Below are 25229 nucleotides of genomic sequence, written 5' to 3' on the forward strand. Positions count from 1 at the left end.
CTGGTCAAGCCCAAGACAAACCTGAGGTCATTTTAAACACTGATCAAAAGGTTTACCACTGCACAAAGCATGCCTGTGCAATTCATATTTGTGAGAAAGGTCCAGGTATATGCGGTTGTAATGAAGCTGCTTTTCTGACACAAGTCTTAGTTAAAAGTGGCTGTGCCTTGAACACGTACAGGTTTGATCCCCAACATCTTACTATCTAGTCTCCAGACTTAAGCCCTGTATAACACGAACTGAAAAAGAAGGCCATTGTCCACAAACCAGTCAACACCATGTCCAGTAAGGAACTGCAGATAGACACAAAATATGACAGTGTGTCAGCAGGACAGGCGGCCTCTCTGGATAGAAGGAATTGGGTGGCGTTTCAGCTCGAGACCCTTCTTCAGAATGAAGAAGTCAGGTCTGAAGAAGGGTCAACCCGAAACCTTACCCATTCCTCCTATCCAGATATGCTGCCTGTCCCACTGAGCTACTCCAGCATTTTGTGTCTATCTTCGGTTTAAACCAGCATCTGCAGTTCCTTCCTACACAAGGAACTACAGATGCTGGTTTTCAGCGAAGATAGAGGCACAAAATGCTGGAGTAACTCATTGGGTCGGGCAGCGTCTCTGGAGAAAAAGGATAGGTGACGTTTCGGGTCGGAACCCTGCTTCAGACTGGTGTTCAGTCTATCTTCAATACCATGTCCATTTTGACTTAGTGTTGCTGCTTCCTTCAGCTGGTTCCCTATCTCCCCACACTTGGACTTCAAAACCCTGGATCAGGATCTTACCCCATCCCTGAAACCCTCTCCAATCCAAAGTAGAGCAGGCAACTCCTGCAGTTTACCCCAAGGACCTCCATCCCATCACTTGTGGGAACGCTTTCTTGCTGTTATGTTCATTTCCTAAACTATCCACCTTAATCTATTGCCCACACCTTTAGAAAATCCAGTTAATACTTACGATTCGGTTTGATCAACAGAGTGGTAAAACTGTATATGTAGACAGATTTAAAATGTAATAGCTTTGGCAAACCTATTAAAAAAAATCATGGCTGTTCAACATGGTCTTTGTGGGCTCAATAACACAAAGTATCAGTTCCTTAGCTGACTGGAGAAGTGCAAGTTTGCACCACTTGCTCACCCACGTCGTTTCTTGACTCTGGACTGAGCTGTGCATTGTCATTTTATATTTCAACGGGAAATCCATTCCTGGTGGGGTGTCAAACAAAACTGAAACTAGTCTGAGGACACGGTGCGCTGTTGAAAACAAAGAATTGTCTTTTCAGACGGCAGAGATCGGAAAGTCTTGCACTGTACAGCCCACAAGTTTGCGATGGAAACCTCTCCCATCCATTCTCTCTCCACCCGACTTGGTTAATTATTTCTTTTGTATTATCTGTTCTTTCAAAAAAAAAAACTTCTGTCATTTTGTAACCAGGACTTCTTATCTCTCGCGGGGTCACCTGACCAAGAGAGCCAATCAAATTTCTAACCAGGACCTTTATTTCATTATTAGCCCCATCATGAGTTGGCTGGTGGAGTTTACGGCACCACTGTCACACATTCTGATCAGAGTTCAGTAGCAAGCGTATCATTTCTACTTTTCCAACTCTCTTGATTTTTTTTTAAATTTGAAGATCATTTTAACTAGGCCAGAGGTGAAGCAGATTGGAGTGGATTTTCTTAAAGCAGTAATGTCTGATAGTCCTTCTTTGGCACTCTCTTGTAAGCCAACCCCTCCAGACACACGTAAGTACTTTTAAACATATTTGATCAGTTACACGCAATCATTAGAGAGACTGGTTAAATGAAGAACAGTATGCTGGATTAGGCGGTTATAACTCTGTTAGTCAATTGAACTAAAAGCCCTGTATTGGAGAGTATTTTACATTTAAACGTACAAAAAATGATTACAAGCGTTACGGAGATTTGCGGCATTCAGTGGCAAATGCATAGAGATTCGCCACTTTGTGGAAATAGTTATATTTTATACGACCAGAATATTTCGAAACAACTCGCAAGCATAAAATATTAACATTTCTTACCTGGCAAAATGTAAACCGTCAAATTGTAAAAGGGCTGATTGTTTCCAAATATGAACCTTAAGAAGAAAATATAAATGGTCAGTGGTAGAACGATCAAAAGAGTGAACCAGTTTCTGGGACAACACATCACGTTATCTTAAAACGTATGGTTTTAGGCTGGTGGCATTTTAAATTATTGCAGTTCAAAGAGTCTGATTTACAGCATTCGCATGGTACAGAAATGTGGTCACTATTTCAGTGTAGTTTCTGCTTCACTTGTGTATAAAATTGCTGTAAAGGTTTTGATTGAGATTTTTAATCTGTGTTATATTTTTTTGCCGCATCCAATGGTGTCTTTATACAAATATAATTATCATTAATACAGAGAAATATAGAGAATGTTTTAGTAGTGGGAAGAAACTGAGCGTTTTTTAAATAAATGCTGCACCCTTTTCGAATCCTAGGGCACTTTGTATTTGTAAAATGGTAGAAGTTTGCTACTTGCTTGTTCTGATAACACGGGAGCTTCACTGTGATAGCAGAAGCAAAAAACAATCAATAGAAAACATATATTCTGGAGAAAAAAAATGAACAGTGTACATTGTTAGAGAACTACTTGTTCAGCACCTAGAAATAACAAACTTTAAACAATGTTGTCAGAAAATTGTAAATACATTGTCTAATAAATATTGTTACAAATGTATTCCTTCAAAAGAATTCTTCAAAATATTTAGCGAATTATAAATAGGCTTCAGGTACTGGAGTTATAGAAATAAATCTGAAGGAAACAGCCTACGAGAGATCACCATAAGAAATAATGTTTTGACTAATGCAAAGTTTAGAAGCCAATTACAATAATTTTCTGTAAGTATCAATTATTTCACTGCAGAGATTATGGGTGTTTTGATGGAACTTTAAAAAAAATCTTTTGACTTTGTCTAAATTATTTCTACAATTTTGATTCGATACGTTGTCATTTTTCAGAGCTTTCAGATAAGTTCAGATTCACTAAAATTCTTTAAGATGCAATAATATCGGTGAAGGTTTTGAAGATTTAAAAAAAAAGTATTGTACCAATGCTTCTTTAAGTAGAATTGTTTATTGCTGTTTTGTGAAGACGAGTAAAATCTGACCATTTACATTTGAACAAAGGGAAATATTTTTGAATACATTTTTCTAAAAAGAAATCAGCATCACAGGACTAACGGAAGTCTAACTGAAAAATATCATATCCATTGAAGGTGGCTTTTTTATTTGCTCAGCATATTTACGTACATGACACAGTGTACATCCGAGTGGTAGCTGAGAATAATACTTATTTTTGAATCAAAATACATTTCCTAATTATAAACTCCAATATATCTGTTCCTTGTTTACTCTGTGGAAGATGACAGTTTATGTTCAATGAAATGCCGCATAAACACATTTTTATTCAATTTTTATTGAAGAAAGAAAACATTTAATTTTGCCACTTGTGTTTAGCTTAGTTTAATGATAGACTGAAAAGAGATTACGACTATAAACCAATTATGTGCACAATTTTTCTCAGATACTGGTCTCCTTTATGACCTTTGATTAAATTAAATGTGTCCAAATGTATTTTGACAAATAAAACAGAATTGAAGTAATCTGGAAAGGTAACTGCACAAAACTTTGAAGGTTTTAGTGCTCTCTTAGGAATGCAACTGAACTATAATTTATGATTGAATCACGGCAGGGGCACACTGAAATGAAAACACTGCATTTAATATATAATGAAACAGCTGACAGTTGATCAACACCTCAATGAGATAACAAATTTTAGTGTCCCAGCCCTAAGTTCATGAGTGTTCCTTATCTTGTTGATAAAATAACATCAGTTTCCATCGTTAAAGGAATTTTTGTTTTTAGAAAGAGAAATGTGTATTTATAATTTGACACCGGTAGTTAAGTTTTATGAGATGAATAAACTAAAAGCCTTTAAGTGAGTTTTTTCCCCACAACATAACCATGTTTTTACTTAAGAACAAGGGCTTCCCATTCAGGCTCAGAATAGTTACCTCAAAACATTTTTTTTTAAGGATTTATTGTATGAAAAGCATTGACTGAGATGCGACTCATTTTACTTAGATCACCATTTCCAAGGTTCAGCAGAATTTAGGAGGTAAAATTTCCTCGTTTGCAAATGCTACACTATGGCAGGACTCAGAACGGTCCAACCCAGAATGCATTCCCTTACCAATATTTTTAATGACAATATTAAGCAAAGACTTAACCCAAACCATTAGCAAACGCCCTGGCAAAACTGTACAGATTGTATATTTAACAATGCAATGGACAAAGGGCCATTTATATTCAATACAAATATCTGATCGTGCCGGTTATTAAAATTGTATTGAAATTTACCTTGCTGAAGACTATATCAAATGCATTGCTGAATTTGTGTTTTCTTTGGTTCTTTCAAAACAGCTAGAATAAATAGAAACATTTAAGATTTTAGTGAAAGATACTGTGATAGGATTGAGAATATCAGCAACAGTGTTGGAAACATTTCTGCGCTGGGAAGCTAACTCCCTCCCGCCTGCACAAAGATGGGAGACAAAGAGAGACAGAAGGGAGGGCAGTGGTACAGAACCAAGAACGAAACAAATAAAGCAGGAACAAAGCACAACAAAAGCTCGGGAGATTATGGAGTCAGGCAAAATCAAAAAAAAAATGTAAATGCATGATTGAAAGCAATTCAATGATAAAGGACAGGAGGGAGGCAAACAAGAGAAGGGAATGGGAGGGAGGGGGGGGATTTAAAGGGCATCGTAAAAAGGAGAAGAATGAATAAGAAATAGATTGAAACAAAAATAGAGCAACACATGCAAGGTAAAAGAAACAAAGAATAAAATTGGTGAACAGAAATACAGAGGATGAGAACATAGAAAATTAAAATGTTATCAACAGGAAAGCAGAAATAATTTTGAGCTTAATAATGGAGATTGTCCGGCCTTTTTTAAAGAATAATTTGTTTTATACCTGTCTTATTAATCCCATTTACATAATGCACATTTCTACTAATGTTTCTGTTTAAACTGTAGTAATTTTCATGGACTGTTATTGAAACTTAGAAATCCCTTTCCAAAGAACTGCATTCTTAGTTACCCCGATCAATACTTCACAAAATGAAAGTCTAAAATAAAAAAGAGATTTTTCCGTTAACAATAAATGTCTGCTGAATGCACAATTCTCACACATTAGCTGCATGTTCGGGATCATTTACATTTATGAATTATAAAATCCTGTGTCGTTTTTGTACCATGTTGTCAAAGTAATGTGAAATTTTAAAAAATAAAACAGAGGGAAATTGGCTGGGGGAACTGAACAAGTCAGGCAGCAATCGTGGAGGCCAAGATTTTGGGTATGTTTAAAGCAGAGAATGACAGGCATTTGATTAGGAAGGGTGCCAAAGGTTAAGAGGAGAAGGCAGGAGAATGCAGGAAAGATTGATCAGCCATGATTGAATGAGTAGGCTCAATGGGCCGAATGGCCCAATTCTGCTCCTATGACTTATGGTCAGGAACATGTCAGGTAGCATCTGTAGAGAGAAATGGACAGTTGAGGAATTTAAGTTGAGACCTTTCACCTAGACTCAGAGTAACTGCAAAACAGCCAGTACAAAGAGGAGGAGAGGAGGGGAGGGGAGGGGAGGGGAGGGGTGGTGCAAGCGATAGGTGGATATGGCTGAGCAACGCTTGATGGGCAGATTGATCAGGGGGAAGATTTAATTCTCCAATTTCAGCTACCCCACACCCCCTCTGTCTCTTTCTTGTTCCCCCTATCTATCCTGGTCCTCTCTAACACATCCTTCTTCTTACTTTACCCCTCAGCCCCCTAACAACCTGTTTCTTCCCCCCCCCCCCTTGATTGTAGCAAGGAACACAGGGTAACTCATCACTACCTCTGTGTGACAACAATGGTAATGGTTGGTGTGACAATAATGAGAATGGTAATTAAGAACCATCCGTATGGACTTTGTAGGTCAGTAATGTTCACATCCCGCTAATGAATTTGAAAAGCACAATATTTGATGCAATTGTTAATAAACAATATGTTGGAGATGGGATTGATGGAGGAAGAGCACAGTTGTTTGGAGGATGAATTAGTCTGTTCCCCAGCAAATAAAGATGACCTTATTCTCAAAGTCACCAGAGTGTTTTGTCCCAGAAGTTATGGAGGCTGAATTCATGAATATATTCACATCTGAGGTTGACACATTTCTAATCTATAAAAGAATTAAGGGATTTGATGAGAGAACAGGTATTTGGATCTGGCATGAATTCATTGTATGGTGGGATAGGCTCTATGGGCTGAATGGCCTACTCCAGTCTCTTCTGATATTGAAGACTTCACAGATAAAGAGAAACGAGGGCAGCTTCTCCCATTCAAAAACAGGATGATTTCCTCAGAGAAATTCAATTTAGACATTAGTTACATGTATAATATTTGTGTAAAATAAAATTAGAATCATTATTGTTACCGTAAGAATTAGTTATACATCAGCACTTTGCCAGACTATAGTATTGCCTTCTTCTAAAATAGATGCAGCTTTTGAAATATTGCCATTAACAACTATGTCTATTGAAGCACAATATTAACTCATTAACCGCACAAAGAGTTAGCAACATTGTAATGAGAAGTATAATTTCTAAGATGGATGAATTCTTGAAAAATATTTCGCTAAGCAAAATTTTATCAATCAAAGCGACCAGGCATTTACATGATGGAAATGTTGGTACGATGAATTGTTATGTACAGAGCACATAATGTTGTTTGTTACAGCAAAAACAAAGTTTTGTAATTTGTAAAACAAACTGCTGGAGGAATTCAGCAGTCCTGATGCAGTGTTTGAACCCAAACATCATCTAACCCACTGCCTCCACAGATGCTGACTGATCCAATCTGTCATCCAGCAGTTTATCATTTTACTGTAGATGTCATCTTCTTCAGTATAAGTGTGTTGTCTAAAAAAAGTGAATGGCTTTAATGTAAATTGAACGTACGTAATTTCCAGAATTGGCATGCTTCACTAGTGTTTTAATGTCCTTTTAAGATCTCTCAAAGTAGTTTGGTTAGCAAAGTACATTCCAAGGTTTATAGATGTAAGAAATGTAGCAACCAAGTTGCACAGTAAGCCCCCAAGCAATACAGCATCCATATAAATTGTTTGGTGCTATTTGTGAGAGATTGGCCAGGGCACTGGAATAATGCCCCTCCTGAGAGGCATTTCTTCCTTTCAATGTCGCCCACGCCTCTGTCCACATTGGAGAGCAGACTGGGCCTCTCTGGAACCTTCCACACTGTGGGCAACCTCCAACCGAGCAGCCCTCCCGCAGTGCTGCCCTGCAGCGACTAACTAACTAACTAAGCTTCCTCGGCTGGGACCTGACACCGAACCCAACAACCTGGGGACTGGCAGTGAAGATGGGCGAGAGATGGTGAAGATGGGAGATGGTAAAGATGGAGGAGAGAGACGTCACCTGCTGGTGTGAAGGGTGCAACGTGTTCCCTCTGGAGCTGCCATCATGCATCCTGAGCAAAGATAATAGAGGCGCAAGATAGACCACTCAACCCTAAAAACCGTAGTAGGTCATAGGTAAATTTCAGCGCCATTTTAGTAAGCAGATTCTGTGTGCTAGACAGGGCAGTGTTCACAACTCTCTGCGATTTCTTCGTATATAAAATGCTTGCAAACAATCATTTTTGTTCAACTTCTTGGATAAGTTGACAGTTGACATTTATAACTATTTCTTGAAGAGTTGCTGCTTCGTGATCTTTAAACTTTGGATGTTACTGATTGAATATTTGCACTAGAGATCCACTCTGTCTGTATCAGGCCAATTGATCATATTTAATGAACTGTTCTTCTTTGCTTTCTCTGTTAATTTCAATTTCTCCTCCACGAGCTGTATCTTTTTTTGTTTGTCCTACATTATAAAAAGTCATGGAAGCAGAAATTAGGCATTTGCAAATAGAACTCTACTGTATCCACAATATAGGTGAAAAGACATTTAACTTCATACTTTGAGCCAAGAAAATTTGAATTGGTGAATTGATTAGTTAAAAACCCTTGACAGCCACTAAAATGACCAATGCTGCCTGACGTGGTACAGAAGCATGAATCCAATTCAAATAGACACAGTGGTGGAGTAAATCACCGGGTCACGCAGCATCTCTGGAGAAAAAGGATGGGTGATGTTTCAGGATGGGACCCTTCTTCAGCCAAGGGGGGGAAGGTGAAGAGCTGGTATAAATCAGGACCTGATCTTTTCATTGGTTAGCTGATATGCGAAACAGTGCAACCCGGTATATCTCGCACACAGAATGATGTAAATCTTACCATGAATGACAGAAATAAAAAGTGTTATCCTTGTTTATGAAGTTCATTTTGGAATGATGTAAAATTGAAGGGGGTTGGTGCAATATACTGCTAACCCACAAATGTGTCGTTATGACATTTGAAAAATCCATAAATCACAAAAAAAACAAGGTGCCTGTTATTTGCCCAACGTATTGGTTGAATTTAAATATGACATTTTTACAGGTTGTAGCATAGTGAGTAGGGATCGTGTTAATGCATGTAAACCATTTTTCATAAGAGTGAGGGTTAGCATTATATTGCACCAACCCCCCTCAATTATATGTTAAATCCAAAACTAAACTATGGTAGTAAAGTACATTATTCATGTCTAAAGCTAGCACATCGGTATCAGTGTAGGTATGTATGCATTACATTTTATTACACTAATATAGAATGGAAAGAATGAAAAAATATCTTGACATGTGTTCATAGACAATAGACAATAGACAATAGGTGCAGGAGTAGGCCATTCAGCCCTTCGAGCCAGCACCGCCATTCAATGCGATCATGGCTGATCACTCAATCAGTACCCCGTTCCTGCCTTCTCCCCATACCCCCTCACTCCGCTATCCTCAAGAGCTCTATCCAGCTCTCTCTTGAAAGCATCCAACGAACTGGCCTCCACTGCCTTCTGAGGCAGAGAATTCCACACCTTCACCACCCTCTGACTGAAAAAGTTCTTCCTCATCTCCGTTCTAAATGGCCTACCCCTTATTCTCAAACTGTGGCCCCTTGTTCTGGACTCCCCTAACATTGGGAACATGTTATCTGCCTCTAATGTGTCCAATCCCCTAATTATCTTATATGTTTCAATAAGATCCCCCCTCATCCTTCTAAATTCCAGTGTATACAAGCCCAATCGCTCCAGCCTTTCAACATACGACAGTCCCGCCATTCCGGGAATTAACCTAGTGAACCTACGCTGCACGCCCTCCATAGCAAGAATATCCTTCCTCAAATTTGGAGACCAAAACTGCACACAGTAATTTTATTTACAATATTAGGATTTCTGGAAATAAGTTTGACGTCACTGATTGCAAATGTGTATGGGTAGGCCCTAATGAAATGTATGAGAAAACAGATCATGATAGGGAGAAACATGTGCTGAGAAGTGTGTGCATGACTGATGATATTATATATATATATGTGTGTGTATATATATATATATATATATATATTATGTTATAAAATAACTGCAGATGCTGGTACAAATCAACGGTATTTATTTCACAAAATGCTGGAGTAACTCAGCGGGTCAGGCAGCATCTCAGGAGAGAAGGAATGGGTAACGTTTCGGGTCAAGACCACTCTTCAGACATCAGATAAATATATATATCTTCAGATATATATATATATATACATAGATCTTCAGATATATATATATATAGATGTCTTCATATATATATATATATATATATATATATATATACATATAGAGAGAGAGAGAGAGAGAGAGAGAGAGAGAGAGAGAGAGAGAGAGAGAGAGAGAGAGAGAGAGAGAGAGAGAGAAAAAGGTTGCTAAACAAATAATTAGAGGAAATCACAAGAAAGAAACTGGAGATATATATGTGTGTGTGTGTGTGTGTAAATAAATATATATATATAGATATATATATATATATATATATGCATAAACATAAACCATAAAGGTCGAATCGCCTTTATGGTTTATGTCCATCATGTGAAAAATAAGATGAAGAGAGAAATAGAGCGTTGCTTTAAATCAAAGTTGTTTCTGATCCTTGAGAAGGAACTTTGAGATCTATTTATTTCTATCTTGCCTCTCACACACAAACACACACATTCATTAAGTTACATTTGTGTAGAGAGTGTGTTTGAGCAATACCAGGGTACCAGCACAAAAGAGGGGGCTGGGGGGGGGAGGAAGGAAGGGAGGGAAATGGGCAGAAACAGTAAGAAATAATAAAATCTGAGAAATTAAGCGGGGGGGGGGGGGATTTAAAAAAAAGAAAAATAACAAAAAAATGTGAGTTGATAGATGAGATATATTCTGCATTGTAATGGTATCATCACACATACTGTTCCCCCACTGGTTACACTGCGAGAGGCAGAGCGGACGCCGGGCTTTGGCGAGCGTTGCGCTCCGCTGCTCAGTGCAGTGGTCCATCTTGCTCCTCTAGTATCTTTGCTCCCGAGGAGGGTGGGTCGTGGTCAGCCTTCCCTGCCCCCCCCCCCCCCCCCCCCCCCGCCAATCGGGAGGAGAGGCCGGGCCACCCGGGGAGGGCGGGCAGGTGGCCTTTGGCCAAGCCCCAATAGACTGGGCCGATTGGCCTTCAGGTGGTGGGACATTTAAAATCGATCATTCTAACACTGCAATCATTGCACCCCATTGTCAGGGGTCATCATTCAGTCTGAAGAAGGGTCTCGACCCGAAACGTCACCCATTCCTTCTCTCCTGAGATGCTGCCTGACCTGCTGAGTTACTCCAGCATTTTGTGAATAAATACCTTCGATTTGTACCAGCATCTGCAGTTATCTTCTTATATTAAGAGAATGGGGTTGAGAGGGAAAGATAGATCAGCCGTGATTGAATGGCAGAGTAGACTTGGTGGGCCGAATGTCCTCATTCAGCACCTATCATAACATAAAACTTATGAACTTTTACTTATGTTTGATTGCGCTTATGCATACTCTTGAGTTTACTGGGTTGCGTGCAGAACAAAGCATTTCACTGAATCCAGGTGCATGTGACAATAAAGTGACTATTGGACTATTGGGTATGTTGGCGCACTTGGTATAAAGCGTGTATTCATAAAGAATGAGCATCAAACAGTAGGTGTAAGAAAATAACTGCAGATGCTGGTACAAATCGAAGGTGTTTATTCACAAATTGCTGGAGTAACTCAGCGGGTCAGGTAGCATCTCAGGAAAGAAGGAATGGGTGACGTTTTGGGTCGAGACCCTTCAATGGACTCTTCAAGGGTCTCGACCCGAAACGTCACCCATTCCTTCTCTCCTGAGATGCTGCCTGACCTGCTGAGTTACTCCAGCATTTTGTGATCAAACAGTTGGCACATTTTAACCAACGCAAACCCCTGAAATGTTCCGTTTCTCATTGGGCGTGTGCTATGGGACATGCAACTGTCCATTAAATGTAATCCCCCCCCAAAATCATTATCTTATTTGGTGCAAAAGTAACTTTAAAAACTCGAGCAAAGCACAACATGCTGGAAGAACTCAGGTGGCTAGGCAGCATCCGTGGAGAGAATGCGTATCGGGTCAGGTCTGAAGAAGAGTCCCGACCCTAAACGCCATCTGGCCACTGCCTCCATATTTGCTGTTCCCCCAGCACATCGAGTTTTGCTCAAGATTCCAGCATCTGCAGTTCCTTGTGCTTCCCGATTGACTCTAAAACTCCCATCGTTTCACTCTTTAACAATATCTAACAACTCTCCACTAGTTCTGCCTGTTGGCCGGCCGCTGTGGAATGGCAATGGTCTTCATTTGGCACAATGTTAGAGGGGGCAGGAAGGAGCAAGAACCCAATGCTGGCCCGATGCTCCCGAGATACCCCCAGGCTGTTGAGTGCGACACAAAACGCTGGAGTCACTCAGCGGGTCAGGCAGCATCTCTGGAGAGAAGGGAATGGGTGACGTTTCTGGTCGAGACCCTTCTTCAGACTGATGACCAGGTTGTTTAGTGCGACTCAAAACGCTGGAGTCACTCAGCGGGTCAGGCAGCATCTCTGGAGAGAAGGAATGGGCTGCTTAGTCTGCTGAGACTGCAACTCCTGGAAGGTTGCGGAACATCCTACCTGTATTTTATAAATAATTCCATGGCTTTATCCAGTTTACTTCACGTCCAGTGTTGAGTGTGGACTTGAATATCTCGATTTCACAAAATAGGTGCCGCTAACCTGATAAACGTTACCCGCTGAAATGCCCCGGACACTTCGACTAATTCATTAAACTTCGTAAATATAACATTGTAAGATATGAGATTGGCTCGTCCGTATTTGCTGACGTTTTCTGAGATTCTGTAAAATGTTCCTGCAATTGTAGGGACTTTGAATTCGGAACCGGGTGGAAAAATATGTTGAAAGACTGGAGCGACTAGGCTTGTATACACTGGAATTTAGAAGGATGAGAGGGGATCTTATCGAAACGTATAAGATTATTAAGGGGTTGGACACGTTAGAGGCAGGAAACATGTTCCCAATGTTGGGGGAGTCCAGAACCAGGGGCCACAGTTTAAGAATAAGGGGTAGGCCATTTAGAACGGAGATGAGGAAAAACTTTTTCAGTTGTAAATCTGTGGAATTCACTGCCTCAGAAGGCAGTGGAGGCCAATTCTCTGAATGCATTCAAGAGAGAGCTAGATAGAGCTCTTAAGGGTTAGCGGAGTCAGGGGGTATGGGGAGAAGGCAGGAACGGGGTACTGATTGAGAATGATCAGCCATGATCACATTGAATGGCGGTGCTGGCTCGAAGGGCCGAATGGCCTCCTCCTGCACCTATTGTCTATTGTCTATTGTCTAAAAAAAAGACAAATGCGAATGTTCAGGTGAAACATGCAATGGATGGGCAATGATGGACAGTGATAGATTCCCCCCGCCACCCCCCCCCCACCCCCCCCACTTCCCCCACTCCCCCCCACTCCCCCCCCCCACTTCCCCCACTCCCCCCCCACTCCCCCCTCACTTCCCCCACTCCCCCCCCCACTCCCCCCCCACTTCCCCCACTCCCCCCACCCCCCCCACTCCCCCCCCCACTCCCACCCCCACTCCCCCCCCACTCCCCCACTCCCCCCCACTCCCCCAGCTCGGCAGCTGAGCTCAAGAGGGGGACCGTTACTTATCATCCCACTGAAATGTCTGTGAACCCTTTAGTCGAGGGTTGTTGATCAATATCCTTCCGATGCTTCAATGAATATCCTTCGGAAATATACCATTCTGAGCTCTGAGATTCGCTCGCTTGCTGCTTTCTGGGATCCTACAAGATGCTCCTGCATTTGGGAGAAAGTGCTTGAGTTCGCAATCAGTGAAAAAATATATTCCTCACAATTCCCGGCTATGTCAGGACGTTTAATCCCCTCGGTGAGAGGGTTCTCGTTCATGCCGTGATCACTTGCTTGGGCTTTCCCCGTCTCTCTATTTGGTTGTCGGCGTGAGTGGTTTGTGCTTTTAGTGCCGGGCTGATTAACGCCCGCGTGGTTTCAGTGTCTCCCCATTCACACGGATAGTGATCATCAACAGAGCCTTCGACAGTCCGTGTGAAACCAGCTTGGACAGGTGAACCTTGTATCATTCCAACACTTGCTTGCAAGGAAGAAGGGTCCCGACCCGAAAGGTCACCCATCCTTTTTATTTTTCTCCAGAGATGCTGCCTGGCCCATAGAAACATAGAAAATAGGTGCAGGAGTAGGCCATTCGGCGTCTCGAGCCAGCACCGCCATTCAATATGATCATGCCTGATCATCCAGAATCAGTAACCCGTTCCTGCTTTCTCCCCACATCCCTTGATTCCGTTAGCCCGAAGAGCTAAATCTAACTCTCTCATGAATACATCCCGCTGAGTTACTCCAGCACTTTGTGTCTATCTCTGGTATAAACCGGCATCTGTAGTTCTTTGTTTCTACTTGCAAGGAACCTCCTTTCTTTTCTGCCCCCTTTTACAATCAACACCGTCAACGAGGAGGTGGACAGGAGGGGGATGTATCATTGTCCATCCGCATGTTTGAACACAGTTACAACTGGATAATGTGTAGGAAGGAACTGCAGGTGCTGGTTTAAACCGAAGATAGACAGAAAAAGCTGGAGTAACTCGACGGGACGGGCAGCATCTCTGGAGAGAAGGAATGGGTGACGTTTCGGGTCTGAAGAAGGGTCTCGACCCGAAATATCTCCAGAGATGCTGCCCGTCCCGCTGAGTTATTCCGGCTTTTTTTTGTCTATCCAAATGTAGATTTCCCGGAGCTATTCCCTGTGTTCATATTAAACCATCTTTGCAAACGGTTACATTAAAAAAAGTGACAAATTACAGCCCGAACGTTATTCGCCACTCATGTACATTGATTGACGCAGAACCCTAAAACGATGAAAACAAGACTTGTTATCAATGATTCCGCGGCGTGATTTGCTGTAAGTGAGAGCCGCGAGTCTGATCAATTTAAATTCCCTAACATAGAAACATAGAAAATAGGTGCAGGAGTAGGCCATTCGACCCTTCGAGCCTGCACCGCCGTTCAATATGATCATGGCTGATCATCCAACTCAGTATCCTGTACCTGCCTTCTCTCCATACCCCCTGATCCCTTTAGCCACAAGGGCCACATCTAACTCCCTCTTAAATATAGCCAATGAACTGGCCTCAACTACCTTCTGTGGCAGAGAATTCCACAGACTCACCACTCTCTGTGTGAAGAAATATTTTCTCATCTCGGTCCTAAAAGACTTCCCCCTTATCCTTAAGCTGTGACCCCTTGTTCTGGACTTCCCCAACACCGGGAACAATCTTCCCGCATCTAGCCTCTCCAACCCCTTAAGAATTTTTATATGTTTCTATAAGATCCCCCAAACATTAGATCACAACCCCAGAACGCGCAAATGTTGAATGTTTCCCAAAGACCACCCAAGCCAATGGTCCCTGAAGAAGGGTATCGACCCGAGACGCCACCCATTCCTTCTCTCCAGAGATGCTGCCTGTCCCGCTGAGTTACTCCAGCATTTTGTGTCTATCTTCGGTTTAAACCAGCATCTGCTGTTCCTTCCTACACACTGGACTTAAGTTATTCGTTCGTGTGTTGCTATTGAAGCCTCTGGGCGGGGTGGACTGTTTGGGACAAATTTCAGTAGAACTCACTGTGCATTGGGTTTTAATATTTGTTTTCTGGACTTTATTAACGGCGGTAGGTTCATTGAGGGGATTGCTTCCCCTGACTCTGGAAGCGAGGATTCAGGTCAACTCTTTGCAGAGAGACGGTTGGTTGGAACACACGTTTCCCCTCACTGTTCAAAGTAACATCTTCAGGTTTTGGGTGGGTTGCCAACTGCCTGAATTCTCTGTCTGTAGCCCGTTTCACATTAGTCTCTCGATGGGGGCTTGTGAGTGGGGGGCAAATTCTTTGCTCTTTGCAAACCCTTCTTTGCTCGGTACTTTCCATCTCTCCCCCCTCCCCATTCCAGGATAAACGGTATCTCAGACACTCGCAGAGTCTCTTGCCTGTAATTAGTGGTTAAAACTGAAGCATTTTAACTCATGGTTTTTATTGAAGGATTCCTGATTTAACGTTGAGTCTGCGGAGATCCATAAATACAATAAACTTGCCGTTATTCTTTGCAACAATATGTGTTTATGTTAAGGAATTTTCTTTTACAAACGTGTGGTCTGCAGGGAGTAACAGTCTTCTCGAATAAATTCGTAGCGTTCAGTTACCTTCATAACTCAGAGATTCTAGTTTTGGTTCGCAATGAGTGTGGGACGGGCGTGTGACACGGCAGTGAAAGTGTGGCAGGTCGTCGAACAATCGTTGTTATCGATTGCTTCAATAGGGCCATATCTCAGTTACGTCTGTGGGCTGGCCCGCGTCTCCATGGCGAACTGATATGTGACTCTGTGTGATTTCTATAAATTACTGCCTTCAGAGAGAGGATCAGAGGCAAAATAGACATTTGGATGTCCAGGTACCTCGGGAGGTTGTTGTTGTTGTTGTTGTTGTTGTGCCCGGACCCACCCCGTCTCTAACACGGACCCCCCCCCCCCCCACCACATTTTACCCCTTCATTGTTTTTTGACTCCTTCTGTTCAGCTCTTCAGTTCAAAGTGATGGACTACGTTTATGACGACGACCTTGACGAACTCTGCCCGGTTTGTGGAGATAAAGTATCCGGTTATCATTACGGACTACTGACCTGTGAAAGTTGCAAGGTGAGTTTGGATGTTGCCAATGTCTGGATTCTGCGGTGGTCCTAGTTAATTATATATAAAATAACAAAGTGCGCCAGTCTCAGACAGAGTTCACGATGAAAATTGACCACAAAATGCCCAAAGAGAGAATAAAGAAAATGCACATTAAAAAATAATAATATTTATGCACAGTGCGGAGTTTTGAGTTTGGATGTCTCTTTGCAGAGTAGATGCAGTTACTCGGTTCGATTTGCTTTCGGTTTGGTGTCAAGACGGGTCAGGGTTAATTTTTGGGGGGTCTTCAGAACTTGTCACCTTGTCTCCGTAGGGATTTTTCAAGAGGACTGTGCAGAACAGCAAGCGCTACACTTGCACCGAGAATCAGAGCTGCAAAATCGACAAAACTCAGAGGAAGCGGTGCCCGTATTGCAGATTCCAGAAGTGCCTGACGGTGGGCATGAGATTGGAAGGTAAGTCTCACTCCCCCGCCCCCGGCTTCGCCTTTTAAATCAGGAAGCATCGAAGCCCCCTGAATCTCTACCAATGTCAGCGCTACAAACAGTTAACCCGACAACTGCATGCAAGAATATATATTGAAAGACGCGTCGCGAGAAATAAAATGTCTCTTTTAGCCTTTAGAACTCTAAAATATGATAAGGCAGATTAGCCGAAATTTTATGGGCCACAATTATAAATACACAAGATTCATAAAGACTGAATTTTTCCTTACAACTGACTATTCAAGTTTTAGTCTGCCACAAATTATTTTTTATTTTATTTAGTCGAACAACTAGTTTATTTTGTTTCTGTTCAGGTCACTTTATGTTCCATGAGTGAGATGTTTTGGTTATTGAATATCTCCAAGGAAAACTCATGTGCAAGCTTTTCCCATAGTGCCTATTATCGACTCTAATTTACTTCAATCTGTAGAAGCCATAGTGTGAGTCTGACCCAATGTTACGAAATGGGAGCTTCGTATGATTTCCCGACTCGAGTTAGCTAATGAATTGAGTTTAACGTTTGATTTATATGCATACGTTTCACAACAGGTTCCTTGCCTTAAAATAACAAATCTCCTTAATCCTTTGTGTGAAATTCACAATGCTTGTGTTGGAGAAACAAAAAAGAAACTGGATACGGGTAGTATATGAAAAATGAGTATTATTTAATGTTAATCTTCAGGCTGTTAGGCACATATAAGATTGACCAGAAAAACCATTTAATTTTTCTGAAATTCAAATACTCAAATAAATAACAGTAAGAAAGCTCCCCATCCTTAAAACTGCAATGTAAGTGTCTTCAGTATAATCGTAAACTGCTACAAGATAATAGTTAAAACATGAAAAAAAAATAGAATTTTGTTTGTGTAGTGGAGATAGTAATTTTGAAAAAATTATTACGCATCAGAACTTTGAATTTATAAGATCTCATTCTTAAACATGTTTCTATCAAATAATGAAATCGAATAATAGCCACAGTATATCAATAAATTTTACTACAAAAGCCAATTAAATACATTGCAGAAATATGCATAATATGTATAAAATGTCTATTTGTTTGCTTTAAAACGAGAAAAGATTTGGCTACTTATAGAGAATTAAGAAAATAATTGTTGTACTGTTAATGCAAGTTTTTACAATAGCATGTCATCGGCATGTGAGAAATTGTTCAATTGTTTTTACTTTGGCACCACGTAACATTTATTTTTCAATCTAGTCCTTCACAAGTATTTTTTTATTTTTGGTTGTTGGTCTTGCGTGGTTTCTGTAGCTGCAGATCATAATCTACATCATTTCTGATGACTACACTAGACTGTTTTATTTTATATAGGCATTTAAAAAAACACTAAATACAATTCCCTTGGAAAAGAAACCAATTGTAAATAATTAGCATTTGACTTTTACAGTTTTAACTAATGAATAAAGATCCTGAAAGCCCACATGAAAAAATTGATTTTGTTTGTTTCACCAATCAACTCTGTGCTAGCAATAAATGTAAATTCTCTGAGTTGACATCTTCATTCATTTTGCTTTACGGATGACATTGAATATGTGGATTACTGCCCGATTCCACTAGTTTGTTAAATGTGTTGTGTAAGAGTGCAATCTGTTTATCAAATGTGTTGTGTAAGAGTGCAAAAGAGTGGTGTTCTGAACAACCAAAAGCTGTAAATTTTGATATTATTATGATTTAAAAGGTGCACATTGTAATAATTAGCTATTTCAGTTGAGTTTTACAAAGTTGATGCAACTCTTCACTGATTTATTTAATATCTGATTTTGCTAATTAACAATGAAAAAGGGGAGAAAATTGAACCAAAATAATTTAAAAAATCTAAATTCAACCTTTTTGAAAGAGTTTGCGGGGCAATTAGTGTCACAAAAGCTTTACACAGTCTGTTTTAGAAAGAACTGCGGATGCTGGTTTAAATCGAAGGTAGACCCAAAATGCTGGAGTAACTCAGCGGGACGGGCAGCATCTCTGGAGAGAAGGAATGGGTGACGTTTTGGGTTGAGACCCTTCTTCAGACCTGACACCCATCTCTCCAGAGATGCTGCCTGTCCCGCTGAGTTACTCCAGCATTTTGGGTTAAAGCTAAGATTGAATCAGCTGAAGATCAGCTTTATAAATTGCAGAAACAAACGGTTTCATTTCTGAATTATAGATGATTTTATTTCTGATATGTTGGGTTTATCTTTCCCATTGTGTTGTTGCTTGGAATTAATAACAATGTTACATTCACTTTGCACCACGTCGGATAAATAATGGTTAACTTGTCAAAGTTGCTTGAGGAGAAAGTTTAAAGTTTATGGCAATTATACAAGGCGTGGATACTTGCTCTATACTTGGTTGGATACTTGGTTGGATACATACTTTGTACAGTTTGGTCTTCTTGCCTGAGAAAGCTTACACTCGGAGAGAAGGCTGGAAAGATTGAGCAGACTGCTTCCCGGGTTGGTGGATAGACACAAAATGCTGGAGTGACTCCACGGGTCAGGCAGCATCTCTGGAAAAAAGAAATAGGTGACGTTTCGGGTCGAGACCCTTCTTCAGACTGAGAGTCAGGGGAGAGGGAAACTAAAAGTATCAAAAGGTTAAAAAAAGGAGCCCATAATAGCCCCCCCCACTGTTAGTGTGGAGGAGGTGATAACGAAGGGATACGAACAGTGAAACTAGCAGGACAACTAGGGTGGGGGAAGGGACGGAGAGAGAGGGAATGCAAGGGTTACTTGAAATGAGAGAAATCAATATTCATACCGCTGGGTTGCAGGTTGGTGGCATGGCTGAGGGAAGAGAGATTGAGCAGGCTCATGTCATGCTGCCTACAATTTAGAATATGGGGCTGGGATCTCACTGAAACATAAAGAGCTGCACCAGCCGGATGCACAGATAATGTTTCCCCAGGTGGAGGATTTTAGAACATCATAGTCTCACAATAAGGTGTAGGCATTCAGGACTGAGGTGAAGAAAAATCGCTTCATTCAAAGTGGTGGTTAATCTTTGGAATTCCCCACCCTGGATAGCGAAGAAAGATCAGTCATCGAATCATAAATATTCACGTCAGTATGATTTAGAATTTGCACATGCCCCTGGGCAGTCTGTGGACTTTTGAAAGGTAAAGGAATTAAACGATATGGGGAAAGTGGAGTCAAGCAGAGGATCCGCCGTGATCTCGTTGAATGGAGGACATGGCCTTCTTCTACTCCCGATTCTATTGTTCTTATGTTTAAATTATTAAATTCCAGATAAAGAAGCCACAGTAAGGGATCACAAAGGGACAGGGATGGGATTATCATTAATACTAACTCAGAGGAAGAGGTTCTACTTACTAAAATTATTTCTTGTCGAGGTAATCCCATAATTAATGACAAAAACCTCAAATCTAATATATATTTTAATTATATTAATTAATCGCAGCCTCGATTACAACAAATGCGGGCGAAGGGTGGGCCTGACAGGGGAGAAATGTATCCTTGCAGTTCTTCGTCTTCTTGCGTTTGAGACAGCAGAAGTTATGAAGCTGCTTCTGCTTCTGCTGTCTGTGTTTGTTGTCGTTCGCCTGACTGAGGTCAGTTGACAGAGCTCACCACGGGGAGGTCGACAACTCCTTGCAGTCGATGTGAAGCAGGGCTATAAATGAAATGCTTCACCTGAGGAATATGGTCTATTTTGCTTGGTGAATATGTCCCTATTATCAAGTTGATTGGATGGTGGCCATTGAATTGACTGCGCTTTGAGTTATCATTGCTGAAAGGAAGGAAGAGAAAGGGTTAACAGGAGTCCTCTGAACCAGAAAAACTTCAAGAGGAGGAAGATCTACTAATATTAACATGAGGGGACAATTGTGAGAAACTCCTGATTTAGCCACCTTATAGGATGGCACAATTTGATTTTTTCTCTCCCTTATAAGCACAGATGTTATTATAATATACAAAAACAAAGTACTAAACACAGTCAAGATGTTCATTGAAAAGCACAATACATTTACGCTTAAAACTGGGAAACTTGCAGTAAGCTCTGGTTTTAGGTAATGTGCTGTGCTGTGGATTTAGTGACAGGGAAACATTCTCCAATTTCAATTTTGTTTGGAATGAAGCATCTGTCACCCAATGAGACTGATGTACTGCAGTACAGAGGAGGGAATCAATTTCGCTGCAAGTTATTCAGAAAGGGGAAAACTGAAGATGCTGGAAATGTGAAAGTAAAACAGAAAATGCCAGAAACATTCAGCCCGCCCGGCAGCATCTAAGGAGCAAAACAAAGAGGCACAGTTTTAATGGCTGAAGGAGGATCCTGACCTGAAATGTCCATCAACATATCCGTTCCATCCACAGATGCTGCTGAGTTCCCCCAGCAATGTGCGTTTTGTTCAAGATTCCAGCATCTGCAGTTCCTCGTGTCTCGAAGATAGACACAATAATGCTGGGGCAACTCAGTGGGTCAGGCAGCACCTCTGGAGAAAAGGAATAAGGAATAGGCGACATTTCAGGTGGAGACCTTTCCTCAGACTCTTCCTTGTGTCTCCACAGTTGATGGTCAAATCAGCGAATGCAATAGATAGAAACAAAGTGCTGGAGTAACTCAATGGGTCAGGCAGCATCCCTGGAGACAGACGATGGGTGCCGTTTCAGGTCGGGACCCTTCTTCACACCTGGGTCTGACTCGGGTGACTCTGTGCCACCAGATATTTACATTATCACTTTTATTCTCCATCTACTCTGCATTCGGTCCCTCACACAGTTCCAACAGGAGCCTGTTGTAGACTCAAAGAATAGCAGCTCACCTTCTGATTAAGAACAGTTTAGCCCACGGGACCCATCGATAAACAGGGCAGTTATGGCAGCAAAACCCACAACTAATAACATAGAACCTAGAACAAAGAACAATACAGCAAAAGAACAGATCCTTTGATCCACAATGTCTGTGCCAAACATGATGCGAAGACCATCACTAATTTACCTATACAGTACATTCAGGAAGTATTCAGACCCCTTCACTTTTTCCACATTTTGCTACGTTACAGCCTTATTTTAAAATGCCTTAAATTCTTTTTTTTTTAATCATCAATCTACACACAATACCCCATAATAAAAAAGCGGAAACAGGTGTTTAGAATTTTTTGTAAAGTAATTGAAAATAAATAACTGAAATATCACATTTACATAAGTATTCAGACCTTTTACTTTGTTGAGGCACCTTTGGCAGCGATTACAGCCTCAAGTCTCCTTGGGAATGACGCTACAAGCTTGGCACACCTGTATTTGGGTAATTTCTCCCATTCTTCTCTGCAGATCCTCTCACGCTCTGTCAGGTTGGATGGGGAGCGTTGATGCACAGCTATTTTCAGGTCCCTCCAGAGATGTTTGTTCGGGTTCAAGTCCAGGCTCTGGCTGGGCCACTCAAGGACATTCACAGACTTGTCACAAAGCCACTCCTGTGTTGTCTTGGCTGCGTGCTTAGGGTCATTGTCCTGTTGGAAGATGAACCTCGGCCCCAGTCTGAGGTCCAGAACGCTCTGGAGCAAGTTTTCATCCAGGATCTCTCTGTACTTTGCTCCGTTCATCTTTCCCTCGATCCTGATTAGTCTCCCAGTTCCTGCCGCTGAAAAACATCCCCACAGCATGATGCTGCCACCACCATGCTTCACCGTAGGTATGGTATTGGCCAGGTGATGAGCGGTGCCTGGTTTCCTCCAGACGTGACGCTTGGCATTCAGGCCAAAGAGTTCAATCTTGGTTTCATCAGACCAGAGAATCCTGTTTCTCATGGTCGGAGAGTCCTTTAGGTGCCTTTTGGCAAACTCCAAGCGGGCTGTCATGTGCCTTTTACTGAGGAGTGGCTTCCGTCTGATCACTCTACCATAAAGGCTTGATTGGTGGAGTGCTGCAGATATAGTTGTCCTTCTGGAAGGTTCTCCCATCTTCACAGAGGAACTCTGGAGCTCTGTCAGAGTGACCATCGGGTTCTTGGTAACCTCCCTGACCAAGGCCCTTCTCCCCCGATTACTCAGTTTGGCCGGGCGGCCAGCTCTATGAAGAGTCCTGGTGGTTCCAAAGTTCTTCCATTTAAGAATGACGGAGGCCACTGTGGTCTTCGGGACCTGCAATGCTGCAGAAATTGTTTAATACCCTTCCCCAGATCTGTGTCTCAACACAATCCTGTCTCGGAGATCTACGGACAATTCCTTCGTCTTCATGGCTTGGTTTTTGCTCTGACATGCACTGTCAACTGTGGGACTTTACATAGACAGGTGTGTGCCTTTCCAAATCATGTCCAATCTATTTAATTTACCACTGGTGGACTCCAATCAAGTTGTGGAAACATCTCAAGGATAATCAATGGAAACAGGATGAACATAAGCTCAATTTTGAGTATCATAGCAAAGGGTCTGAATACTTTATGTAAATGTGATATTTCAGTTATTTCTTTTCAATTACTTTGCAAAAATTTCTAAACACCTGTTTTTGCTTTTTTATTATGGGGTATTGTGTGTAGATTGATGATTAAAAAAATAATTTAAAATCCATTTTAAAATAAGGCTGCAACGTAGCAAAATGTGGAAAAAGTGAATGGGTCTGAATACTTTCTGAATGCACTGTACATACCTGTAACCCATATCCCTTCATTCCCTGCATATCCATGTGCCTATCCATATGTCTTTTAAATGCCACTAATGTATCTGCTTGAACTCCCACTCCCTTGCAATGCGTTCCAGGCACCCATCACCCTCTGTGTATAAAAAAACCACATCTCCTTTAAACTTCGTCCCTAAACACCAGCTCAGTTTTCTCTCTTTTCAAATGCTGCCTGGCCTGCTGAATTCCAGAAAACAGCTTACCAATCCTTTTAAATTTCGTAGCAGCAGATTGCGTGTTAATGTGTCGGACTAATGTCGCAGCATTAGTTGAATTAGTAAGAGGATTCAAGTAAGCACATTTTCCAAGTAAACGTTGTCACTCTGATTTAAAAATCAAGTTATATTAATATCCATTTCCCAAAGCAAACAAAGATTAGGTTAGATTGTCCCATTTAATCCAACGGTGTGAATTAATCTCCCAGAAAAATGTTTGGGATCTGAGCGAATACCAGAGCACCAGGAGTAAACCCACATGGTCTCAGGGAGAACGTGCAAACTCCAGCCGGACAGCACCTGAGGTCAGGATCAAACCCAGGCCTCTGGCGCTGTGAGGCAGCAGCTCTACCCGCTGTGCCACTGTGCTGCCCCTTGAGCGTTTTGTCCATGAACCTATTGCTGAAAACGAAATCATTAAGAATTATAACATTTAAAATATACTAGACCAAGTAGACCCGTTGGGCCCAAACCTCTCCTGCATTGGTGCAGCACCCTGTCCCCCCCTCCCCCCACTCCATCCCCCTCAACCCCCCTTATTCTCCCTCCTCCCCCCCTCCCTCCCTCCACCCCCCCTCCCTAGGAGATAGTTAAACTTTAAAATGTGAATAACTTTAAAAATATAACACCGATTTCAATGAAACTTCTTCCATTAGCACCAAAGGGATGACGGTGAGTAAGGTGGACCAAAATTGTCGCGCTATCGTGTACCGTTTTGGCTGTAGTTCAGGAACAAACAAACAAACAAACACACAAACCAGAGTTTTAGTATGTAGATAGGGAAATATTGACCAGGTTCAGTACCAATTGCAATGCTAGGACAGATTAACTGAAGTCCAGAATGCCCAACATGCAGAATATTCACACGAACCATGAAGGGCAAACAATGGCAAACTTCGCAGTGGAGGATGTGAGCTAACACTCAGCTAAAAGCCAATCCCTGCACCATTTACCCTCTGCAATTGGAGATTGATTTGACTCCAAATAGTGCATTATCACATTCTTTCTTAAAGTGTATTGTGCAGGAGTCCATCATTAGACACCTAGTCTAGGTTTGAGCAGTCCAGGCAGCACATGGTCACGAACACCCCACCTAAACTTGTGATCCCAGTTGTTGAGCTCCTGTCCAAAGAGTAGATACCACAACGAGGCGTGTCCACCATCCCCAGAGGCTGCAGATTATATTGATGGCAGCTTAGGCAACACCATCTCACTTGGAAGTGTATCTCATTGGCCTTCTCCATACTGGTGGGACATACTGATGGACCACAATGATGTTATAAATGATGGTGGATTCTCTCACTCCGATACGTCCCCTTCATAATCCCCAATGTTTCAGAGTACGTAGTTAGCACTGTTGGACCTTTATGCTGAGGAGACCCTAACCCTAACCCTACTTCAGTCATAAGTTCTCAAGCACTGGTTGGTTTGACAAAACATAATCAAACATTTAACTTTAGACTCCTCAATGGGGTTTTATTTCTAACTATGCACTTCAAATATATGTGTTATTTCATGTACGGTTTTGAGTAGAAATAACACAATATGTTTAGGAGGTACTGCAGATGTTGGTTTACACCGAAGATAGACGCAAAATGCTGGAGTAACTCAGCGG

The 25229-nt window shown here is 41.5% G+C and overlaps 1 pseudogene across 1 annotated transcript in view; it reads left to right on the top strand.

Annotated features, from left to right (window-relative positions):
* Positions 1–1575: 1575 nt before the first annotated feature.
* The window catches only part of LOC144608522 (nuclear receptor subfamily 5 group A member 2-like), a 78048-nt pseudogene continuing 54394 nt past the window's right edge, over positions 1576–25229 (top strand). The window contains exons 1-3 of the transcript XR_013549210.1: positions 1576–1738; positions 16166–16284; positions 16592–16733. The product of XR_013549210.1 is annotated as a nuclear receptor subfamily 5 group A member 2-like (transcript). The remainder of the gene's footprint in view (positions 1739–16165; positions 16285–16591; positions 16734–25229) is intronic.

This window comes from Rhinoraja longicauda, chromosome 31 (genome assembly GCF_053455715.1).
Source record: "Rhinoraja longicauda isolate Sanriku21f chromosome 31, sRhiLon1.1, whole genome shotgun sequence".
Taxonomy (NCBI): Eukaryota; Metazoa; Chordata; class Chondrichthyes; order Rajiformes; family Arhynchobatidae; genus Rhinoraja; species Rhinoraja longicauda.